This window comes from Coccinella septempunctata, chromosome 4 (genome assembly GCF_907165205.1).
Source record: "Coccinella septempunctata chromosome 4, icCocSept1.1, whole genome shotgun sequence".
Classification (NCBI taxonomy): domain Eukaryota; kingdom Metazoa; phylum Arthropoda; class Insecta; order Coleoptera; family Coccinellidae; genus Coccinella; species Coccinella septempunctata.
In genome coordinates, this window is record NC_058192.1 from 5,057,831 (window position 1) to 5,069,859 (window position 12,029).

The following is a 12,029-nucleotide window of genomic DNA, read 5'->3' on the forward strand; positions in this document are numbered from 1 at the left end:
AACTTATTTTTTATGTTCTCTCGGGAAGGTTTTGAACGAAACAAGACACATTAAATGGAAGAAAAATTCAGGATTTCACCGAATCTCATGTGAAAGAGGAGAAATGAACAATTTTCAAAATACTGAAATGCTGATAAGTGATTCAATACTTGGTATTTCCACCCCTTGCGTTAATTACAGCTCGGCAACGACGGTTCATACTCAAAATGAGTGATCTTAAAATGTTCTGATCTAATCCTTCCCAGATTTCTCCGAGTTGGATTCCTAAGTCATTAAGAGTAGCTGGATGATTTTCTGAACTTCTCAGCCCTCTATTGAGGTTGTCCCAAACCTGCTCAATCGGATTGAGATCTGGCCATTCCATTCGAGAGACATCAACCTCTTCAAGGTACTCCTGAACGATGCGAGCACCTTGGGGTCTGGCATAATCGTCCATAAAAATGAAAATTTTCACCAATGTATGGGACAAATGGCACTACATGCTCTTCAAGAATGTTCCTTATATACTTATCAGCATTCATAGCTCCATTATCAACGACCACTAGGTCTGTGCGAGCAGTCAAAGATATTCCACCCCATACCATAATCGATCCTCCCCCGAAACCAGTAGTATTCAGGAAATTGCACTGAGCATATCTTTCGTGTGGACGTCTGTATACAAGGGAACGTCGATCACAATGGTAGAGGCAGAATCTAGACTCATCTGTGAAGAGAACTCTTTCCCAATGGGCCTCTTCCCAATGGATATGCTCTCTCGCAAAATCCAAACGCGCCCTTCGATGGACTGGGGTAAGAGCTGGGCCTCTTGCCGCGACACGAGGCCTTAAATCATATTCTCTGAGGCGATTTCTTATTGTCTGAGTGCTAATTTGCACCTCATAAGTTTGCTCAAGCTGAATTTGAAGGAGGCGAGCGGTTGCAAACCGTTGTCTCAACGAAGAAACTCTCAAGTAACGTTCTTGAATGGCAGTTGTTACCCTGTCCTGGTCTTCGGATATTCATACCTGTCTCCCTGACACTGTCTCCCTAATGTACGACACTACATTAATTTTTTTCAACCTTTTTAGTAAGGGTAGAAAAAGATTTTCTAAATCGGAAAAATATCTAAATTTGGTTATATCTTCAAGACAATGGACTTTTAACGAAAACCAATCCAGTCTAGAAGCACCAGAAACAGCCAAAATCAAACAATTTGGATACCCTGCATACTTGAGTTTAATATTCAACGGTTTAACTGAATGAGCTAAATCTCCTGAAATCAATGAACATGTGGAGGACTCTACGTAGAATTATAAGGAAAATTCCAACAAATTGGCTCGCAAAGTTGATTGATGAATTAAGCGCCATGAACGAGTTTAGCGGCCATGTGTATAAATGTCCAAATGAGTATACCCGTATGTACAGCCACAAAGGGTATATAAATTCAGGGCTTGCAGTCGTTCTCATAACTCTACGCGCTGCACGAATTATGCCAAAAATGCCTTTTCGACCAATTACGGCATGTGCCGCTTCCATAGGAATTGAATTTCTGTGCGTAGAAAGAGCCCGAGATAAATTCAGGAGTGCAATATAAAACGTACCACCTATTAGCTATGCAAATCGGCCTCTGGAACTGGAAAAGGCACTCAAAAATTTTCCCGTATCAATCCCTATTTATCAGGATTTAACCCGACGTGAATACGCGGGACCAGTATTTGTTTACGGTTGACTTTTACGTTCGTGATCGGGCTAGCTGAGAAATTACCTGGTATCTGCGTGCTTTGGAAGACTTCTTCTCATATTTGCACATCTCTCATGTTTTATGTGCGATCTGGCCAGATGGAGAGATATGTACACCGTTCTGGATGGAGGAAACAAGAAGGTCTTTGCGTCTATGTTCAGCAATAAATGGGAGTCGATGTAAACCTAGAATTTTAGATAGTCACAGTTCGAGAAGTTTTTTTCTCTTAATAAACATAACCGTAGATAGAAATGTGATACATATTCTGAAAAACCAACTCTACTTGTTAAAAATCTGAAAATTTTATCGAGCTCGCTTAAGCCGTTCGGTCATAACGATTATTTAAGTGATTCCATCTCTTTGGAAATTTTTCGATAGTCACCGTTCGAGAAGTTTTTGTTCAAAAAGCATAACCGTAGATGGAAATGTGATACATATTCTGAAAGAGCAACTCTTCTAGTAATAAATCCGAGAATTTCTTCCATCTGGGCACAACGGTTCGGTCTTGACGAATTTTCAAGTGATATTTGCAATTTTTGAAAAATACTATTTCAAAGATGAAAATCTAAACGAAGGGAGACAGACTCTCGAAATTGCTCGCAATAGATTCAGCGTGTTCGAAAACCTATATTTTGATACCAAAATTTTAAATATCTGGCCCTGTTTAGGAGAAAATGATTTTTTTTGTTTTTCCACTTTTCATTTTCGAGTTGACTTCGAAGAAGTCTCTGGAGTGCAATTCTCTATTGAAGCATCAACTGTTTGGTTTTCTACAATCTTCGGAACAAATTCTATGCACTCCATATCATATGATAGTAATAGAACATCCTGATTTTCAGACAGAGTAGCAAATAGGTCATTTTAGGGGGGTCTAACCCCTTGCTCATTTTTGACCCAAAAAATCGAGATTTTCGAAATCGAGTTTTTGTGCTAGGGTGGAAGCCTCGGCAATGGTGATTATATAACCGGAAATCCCAATTGGATCAGACGAATATAACAGGAGATATCGCAGATTGAAAATTTGTAATTTTTGAAAAATGCCATTTCCAAGATGAAAATCTATACGAAGGAAGAAAGGCTCTCGAAATTGCTCGCAATAGATTCAGCGTGTTCGAAAACCTTTATTTTCATACCAAAATTTCAAATATCCGGCCCAGTTTAGGAAAAAATAATTTTTTTTGTTTTTCCACTTTTCATTTTCGAGTTGACTTCGAAGAGCTCTCTGGAGTGCAATTCTCTATTGAAGCATCAACTGTTTGGTTTTCTACAATCTTCGGAACCAATTCTGTCCACTCCATATCCTAGGATAGTAATAGAACATCCTGATTTTCAGACAGAGTAGCAAATAGGTCATTTTAGGGGGGTCTAACCCCTTGCTCATTTTTGACCCAAAAAATCGAGATTTTCGAAATCGAGTTTTTGTGCTAGGGTGGAAGCCTTGGCAACGGTGATTATATAACCGGAAATCCCAATTGGATCAGACGAATATAACAGGAGATATCGCAGATTGAAAATTTGCAATTTTTGAAAAATGCCATTTCCAAGATGAAAATCTAAACGAAGGAAGACAGGCTCTCGAAATTGCTCGCAATAGATTCAGCGTGTACGAAAACCTGTATTTTCATACCAAAATTTCAAATATCTGGCCTTGTTTAGGAGAAAATAATTTTTTTTGTTTTTCCACTTTCCATTTTCGAGTTGACTTCCAAGAGTTCTCAGGAGTGCAATTCTCTATTGAATCATCAACTGTTTGGTTTTCTACAATCTTCGGAACGAATTCTATGCACTACATATCCTAGGATAGTAATAGAACATCCTGATTTTCAGACAGAGTAGCGAATAGGTCATTTTAGGGGGGTCTAACCCCTTGCTCATTTTTGACCTAAAAAATCGAGATTTTCGAAATCGAGTTTTTGTGCTAGGGTGGAAGCCTTGGCAATGCTGATTATATAACCGGAAATCCCAATTGGATCAGACGAATATAACAGGAGATATCGCAGATTGAAAATTGCAATTTTTGAAAAATGCCATTTCCAAGATGAAAATCTAAACGAAGGGAAACAGGCTCTGGAAATTGCTCGCAATAGATTCAATGTGTACGAAGACCTTTATTTTCAAACCAAAATTTCAAATATCTGGCCCTGTTTAGGAGAAAATATTTTTTTTCCACTTTTCTATTCGAGTTGACTTCGAGGAGCTCTCTGGAGTGCAATTCTCTATTGAAGCATCAACTGTTTATTTTTCCAGAACCTTCGAAACAAATTCTATGCACGCCATATCCATCTTAAGAGGGTAATCAACCTTTTTTTTAATAGTACAAGTTGTAATATTTCAAGAACCACAGCTTCCAATTCTCTCCGACGTCAGTGAAAAGAGATTCAAGACTTCATCGAAAACACACATCAGGTGGCGTAATCATAGTCACGACCTCTATTCAATAAGGAACGTACAGAATTTCAATCGAAACTCCAGACATCTGATACGAAAATCAGATAAAAAGATCATCGACGAAACGAAACAAAAGACCACCATCACGTGTAGGTGTTTCTCCATTTCTTCTCCTTCTTTCACACCGGAAGAATTAAAAATCACCGAAACAACTCAACGCTCCAAGTCGAACATCGCCTGAATAATATCTGGGCGTAATGCCATCGCTTTCATGCATACAAACAGCCATTTCTCATTTTGATATTAAGGTAGCGCCTCTTTCGAGGTGTCTTCAGACGTCCTCCCTGAATAAACTGACTACTCGGTTTCCGGAAGGAGCAGTGGAAACGTAAGATTTTTTCAATTATTCCGTCCGCAACTTCATTTCTGGATAACGAGACGGTTTATTCGAGTCGTCATAAATTGGGGGATGCTTCTGTTTGGTTAATAAAGGTTTTGGGATCAAGAGGATGGTGCACTTATACCAATGCGCTGGCTTTTCGTCGTGCTCATCTGCTCGTGCTTTTTTTATGGCCGTTTAAAGGCACTCCGAAGTTGAGACAGTTTTTAGCTCATTATTTTCAAGGAGAATCCTTCATTGGAAGGACGTTCCAAAAAAATTCTTCATCCATCCAGCAAAGCTTTTTCTCGGAAACTACTGTGGTAACTCAAAGAAGTTTGACAGGATCAAGAACCATTGAATTGCTGAAAGGATACTTTTTACGTATGATGGTTAAGCTCCAGTTGTTTTTCAGTGGTGAAATTTCGAATTTGGGTGTTACACTTTCAATGCCACGTGTCTTTCACTTTCTCTCCTCCAGAAACCAGGACTATTTCCAGAAGAATTCCAGCATTTCCATATTTGCGTGTCCAGTTCTGCAGTTCGAGAGGCTTACACGCCGTTGGTCCCTGCTCTTCTTCTTGTTCTCAAATTGGAGCCTATTCCGGATTGCAGGACCAGAAACTGTACTACCAATAGCTTGCTGGAATAAGCTATTATATTATATTATATAATGTACTGAAATAAACTGCTCCACATGAGTTAGGGATATTGACTTAAATTGCAAAAAATATAGTTAAAATAAGATTTTTGTGATGAAAATTCATATTAATATGATTTCAAGTTGCAAATTAATATTAGCCTGTAGGTCTGCAGCGTATACAGAATAGTTGAGAAAAATCGAGTAAAATAACGAAATTTCATTCCCAGAGAATTAAAGCATACAATGTATGGCCTCCACGGGCATCAATAACAGCTTGACATTTTCTTTGCATACTACACACGTGGTTGTTGAACATTTCTTGAGGAATTTGGTTCCACAAACGGGGCAGAACCTCTCTCAGATCATTTAAGGATTCTGGGGTAGGTTGATGATTATATTATCTTCTTTGGAGCATAACCCATGCATTTTCTATGCAATTCAAATCTGGTGAGTGCGGAGGTATTGGTAAATGTGGAATACCAAGCTCCTCGAGCGCATTCTCAACTATGGCTGCACGTTGCGGTCTGGCGTTACCGTCTAGAAATTGAAAAGTTTCACCAATAGCAGCGTGAAAATTTGGCACAACATTGTAAATGACATGATCCCTATAGTGTAAGGCGGTCATATTCCCAGGACAAATGTGTAGATCTGTGTGCCCGTTGAAACATATCCCGGCCCCTACCATAACACTACCCCCTCGGAATGGATGGACTTCTTGGACATAGCGACGATTACGGCGGATGCGTGGGATTGTCCATACCCTTATTCTTCGAGAATCTGAAAATCGTCCATATCTGGATTCATCAGTGAAAAGGACACTAAGCCATTGATCGTTCCAATTGATATATTGCCTTGCCCATTCCATTCTTTGACGCTTATGGTCACGTGTTAATGGAACTCCTTTTAATGTACGTCTAGACCTAGATTTACCTCTCTCAAACGTCGTCTGATGGTTTCCATGGAAACTTGGACCCCCATCTGCTTTTTGAAAAGTATTCCGTAGCATTCTACGCGTAGATGTAGGGTTTCTTCTCGCCGAAACGGTGATGAAACGATCCTGAGCAGGTGTTGTTTTTCGTGGCCCACCAAGCCTTGGTCTTTCCAACACGAAACCTGTCTCCCTGAACCTATTCCAAAGTCGAGATATCACACTTTGGCTGACTTGGAGCCTTTCCGCTACAACAAACTGAGTTAGGCCACCTGTAGCATTCCGATAGCCCTATTAGCCTCAGCGTTTGTTAGTTCACGTCTCGGCATTTTCAGAAAATCGTTTCAAATCGAAGCCGTTGATGAACTGACTTCATTTCAAATTAAGAACTTTCATGAAGCATATGCAAAGAACCAAACTTCAGAAAAAAGGCGACCAGATTGACGAAATGTCCCATACTGATTTTTATTGGATCGATTCAAGTTGTTATTGAGTTTTAAATGATTTTACAGCGATTTTCTCGAAGATTACATACTTTTAAAAACGATTGAATACGATATCCCCAACTCTTGTGGAGCAGCTTATTTTGATCCAAGTGCAAAAAGTAAGTTTTCTCTCAAATTTCGAGAAGTACATATGGATGGATCAGTGTTTTTCTCGGTATTTGTTCGTTTTCATGGAAAGGTGTCAACGTATCGCTTATCCGCATTATTTAACCGCAATCACACCCAGAATGTGGGTCAAGAGATTGCTGGACAAACCGGCCCATTTGATAACCAAAGAATTGTGTATCCGAAGGGCTCTTCAGAAACCCTGAGCCCGAACAGTCCCGAACAAAAGTCCTACAGCCTCCCTCTCACGTTCGATCACTGTCTCTGCGTTGCCGCACCTGAATCAACAGATTTGATGGGAAGGGCATCGGCACGATCGAGTGATTTCGCCATTCAAAATTCAAGGAAAGGTTACAGGGGATGCAAACCGCCGTCAAACGCGATTGGGATCACACGTATACTGCTCACGTCAAACGGAAAATGCAAAGTTATTTATTCGAGCTGTATGGACTTGGCGTCACGTAAGGGCTTAACGACCGAATGATCTAATTCTGAGTGCAGCAGGATATCGTGTTTGCGCCGAGGAGTTTCTCGAAGGACCTGTGGGAATCGGTCAATGATGATTTTTCTTCTGGGGTAAATGAAGAAAGCTTCAGACAGATCCAGAGTTGGCATAAAATGCATACGGATTATTAATTCATTTCTCTACCTGGCTTCTGAGTCAGCGAATAATCAGGGAGAATTTCATCCATTTCGGGACAACCGTTCGTACTTGAGGAATTTTTAAATGAACCCAACTTTTTAGGTATTTTTCAAAGGTCAGCTTTCAAGTCGTTTATCCCTCAATAAAAGTAACCGTAGATGGAAATGTGATACATATTCTGAAAGAGCAACTGTTCTAGTAACAAATCTGAGAATTTCATCCATCTCGGCATAACCATTCGGTCTTGACGAATCCTCAAATGAAATTCGAAATTTTTGAGAAATGCCATTTCCGAGATGAAAATCTAAACGAAGGATGACAGGCTCTCGAAATTGCTGGCAATAGATTCAGCGTGTTCGAAAACCTACATTTCCATACCAAAATTTCAAACATCCGGCCCAGTTTAGGAGAAAATAATTTTTTTTGTTTTTCCACTTTTCATTTTCGAGTTGACTTCGAAGAGCTCTCTGAAGTGCAATTCTCTATTGAATCATCAACTGTTTGGTTTCCTACAATTTTCGGAACAAATTCTATGCACTCCATATCCTAGGATAGTAATAGAACATCCTGATTTTTAGACAGAGTAGCAAATAGGTCATTTTAGGGGGGTCTAACCCCTTGCTCATTTTTGACCCAAAAAATCGAGATTTTCGAAATCGAGTTTTTGTGCTAGGGTGAGAGCCTTGGCAATGCTGATTATATAACCGGAAATCCCAATTGGATCAGACGAATATAACAAGAGATATCGCAGATTGAAAATTGCAATTTTTGAAAAATGCAATTTCCAAGATGAAAATCTAAAAGAAAGGAGATGGGCTTTCGAAATTGCTGGCAATAGATTCAGCGTGTTCGAAAACCTATATTTCCATACCAAAATTTCAAACATCCGGCCCAGTTCAGGAGAAAATAATTTTTTTTGTTTTTCCACTTTTCATTTTCGAGTTGACTTCGAAGAGCTCTCTGGAGTGCAATTCTCCATTGAATCATCAACTGTTTGGTTTTCTACAATCTTCGGAACAAATTTTATGCACTCCATATCCTAGGATAGTAATAGAACATCCTGATTTTCAGACAGAGTAGCAAATAGGTGATTTTAGGGGGGTCTAACCCCTTGCTCATTTTTGACCCAAAAAATCGAGATTTTCGAAATCGAGTTTTTGTGCTAGGGTGGAAGCCTTGGCAATGCTGATTATATAACCGGAAATCCCAATTGGATCAGACGAATATAACAGGAGATATCGCAGATTGAAAATTACAATTTTTGAAAAATGCCATTTCCAAGATGAAAATCTAAACGAAGGGAGATAGGCTTTCGAAATATCTCGCAATAGATTCAGAGTGTTCGAAAACCTATATTTTCATACCAAACTTTCGAATATCTGACACTGTTTACCAGAAAATCAATTGATGTTATACTACCTCCCATAAATTCCGATGATTACGCCCAATTTACATAACTCAGAATCGATGGGATTCTAAATTCGAATTGATAAATTTATTTTCTACTATAAATCACCCTACAGGATTCACGGAATTCGATTCGCTTTATTATACGAAAAAAATATATAACGATGCAAATAAAGCAAGAAATGTTCTATGCTAATGAGTTTTTACGTCGATTTCCTTTGTCGACATTTCTACATGAAAACATCGTTTCGTTGCTGTTTTTTCCAGTTTTGAATCGTAAAATAGATGAAGTCCATTACAGGAATAAGAAAAATAACATACCCTAATAACTTTTTCATCTCTGTTTTACATGATCTAAAATTTGACTGACTTCATAATTTGTTTAGTTTCTTGAAAAACGTGTCTGTGGTCTAGGGAAATAACTACTAGACGTAGGTTTAACTGATTTATAGATTCAAAACAACCCCCAAAACTCGGCAAACTTTGATGCACTTCCAATAACCGTCAAATTTTTTTTGAGGCAGCTTTTCCACCATAACAAAATCATAAAAACTACGAGGTTTCTGACGTAGCAATAAAATTCCTTTTCGGATCTTTCAGTGCTCGACTCTCAAAATGTAAATACGATAATTTCAAATCGAATTCACGTTTCTGCATTAACATATTCAAATGAAAGTTCGGATAATTGATTTCATGAACGATAGACTGATGATGGTTGTCCGTCTGGGAACTGAAATTGCTGAGGAATTGCGGTTGCTGATACAGGGCCGTACGTAACCTCGAAAACTCACCAGCAACTCGAAAAATCGCCTTTTCGTGCTGAACTCTTATTCTCGATAAGTACTAGTAATTTTGTATTTCATACGTAGGTTATAGGCTCTACACGTCAGTTGGTATCTGGCGAACTAGAGGCGACACTAGCTCACAGGCATCCTCCAATGCATATATTTAGTGGAAATAAAAGCTTTTACGAGAGACGTTTCTGAAAGCACCAACCTCAAATTAAACCAATCCGCCTCTTGACTCAAATGACCGCCGCAATATCGAAATTACATTAGAGATTAATTTTTCGCTGAACTATAATTCCGGGGGCAAAATATCAGGGCGTCCCTTTTGTCAGGCTGAGAAGCCATTTCTCTTGCGGTTGAATGTATGATTCCTTCGATGATGACATAATAACTGCAAGTTGGTTTTCATAATAAACACTCGTACACCCATCTCTCATTAATGGTACCGACAGTGCCTAATTGTGGATGCGATCCGTCAGGGAGTATTCGATGGAACAACATTGAATTTCTTGGCCATAACATGGAATAATTACTTGTGAGAATTCCAACTTGTAGCCTTTACACTATTGGCTGGAATTTGGGATTTTCAAAGAACCCTTACCGGAGAATCAGAGTTTCATCTCAATGAAAATATCACCTTCACAAATCACTGACCTGTGGGAATCGGTCAATGATGATTTTTCTTCTGGGGTAAATGAAGAAAACTTCAGACAGATCCAGAGTTGGCATAAAATGCATACGGATTATTAATTCATTTCTCTACCCGGCTTCTGAGTTAGCGAATAATCAGGGAGAATTTCATCCATTACGGGACAACCGTTCGTACTTGAGGAAGTTTTAACTGAACCCAACTTTTTGGGAATTTTTCGAAAGTCAGCTTTCGAGTCGTTTATCTCTCAATAAAAGTAACCACAGATGGAAATATGATGCATATTCTGAAAGAGCAACTCTTCTAGTGACAAATCTGAGAATTTCATCCATCTTGGCATAACTATTCGGTCTTGACGAATTCTCAAGTGAAATTCGAAATTTTTGAAAAATGCCATTTCCAAGATGAAAATCTCAACGAAGGGAGATAGGCTTTCGAAACTGCTCGCAATAGGTTCAGCGTGTTCGAAAACCTATATTTCCATACCAAAATTTCAAATATCTGACCCAGTTTAGGAGAAAATAATTTTTTTTGTTTTTCCACTTTTCATTTTCGAGTTGACTTCGAAGAGCTCTCTGGAGTGCAATTCTCTATTGAATCATCAACTGATTAGTTTTCTACAATCTTCGGAACAAATTCTATGCACTCCATATCCTAGGATAGTAATAGAACATCCTGATTTTCAGACAGAGTAGCAAATAGGTCGTTTTAGGGGGGTCTAACCCCTTGCTCATTTTTGACCCAAAAAATCGAGATTTTCGAAATCGAGTTTTTGTGCTAGGGTGGAAGCCTTGGCAATGCTGATTATATAATCGGAAATCCCAATTGGATCAGACGAAAATAACAGGAGATATCGCAGATTGAAAATTGCAATTTTTGAAAAATGCCATTTTCAAGATGAAAATCCAAACGAAGGGAGACAGGCTCTCGAAATTGCTCGAAATAGATTCAGCGTGTTCGAAAACCTATATTTCCATACCAAAATTTCAAATATTCGGTCCTGTTTAGGAGAAAATAATTTTTTTTGTTTTTCCATTTTTCATTTTCGAGTTCACTTTGAAGGGCTCTCTAGAGTGCAATTCTTTATCGAATCATCAACTGTTTGGTTTTCTAGAATCTTCGAAACAAATTCTATGCTCTCCATATCATAGGACAGTAATAGAACATCCTGATTTTTAGACAGAGTAGCAAATAGGTGATTTTAGGGGGGTCTAACCCCTTGCTCTTTTTTGACCAAAAAAATCGAGATTTTCGAAATCGACTTTTTGTGCTAGGGTGAAAGTCTTGCCAATGCTGATTATAAAACCGGAAATCCCAATTGGATCGGAAGAGTATAACAGGAGATATCGCAGATTGAAATTTGCAATTTTTGAAAAATGCCATTTCAATGATGAAAATCTGATCGAAGCGAGACAGGCTCTCGAAATTGCTCGCAATATATTCAGCGTGTTCGAAAACCCATATTTTCATACCAAAATTTCAAATATCTGGCCCTGTTTAGGAGAAAATAATTTTCTTTGTTTTTTCCATTTTTCATTTTCGAGTTCACTTTGAAGGCCTCTCTAGAGTGCAATTTTCTATCACTATGGAATCATTATGAATGAAAAATGGAACAGTCATATCACCAGTTCTAATATTGTACAAGGATTTTCGGGTACCCTCTACATATAAATATTTTTCGCCATTTCGTAATAATCAGCATTATGAAGATACTCAAATCCTGCATAATTTTTCCAAAATTGTTCAACTTATCATTTGGAATACAGCGAGGGACAAGTCTGGTACCTACTTCACAAATAGTGAAACAGATTTGTGTTAACGTTACGCCTCAAAGATATTTTTCTTATCTCCCATCATAACATCCATTCTTTCC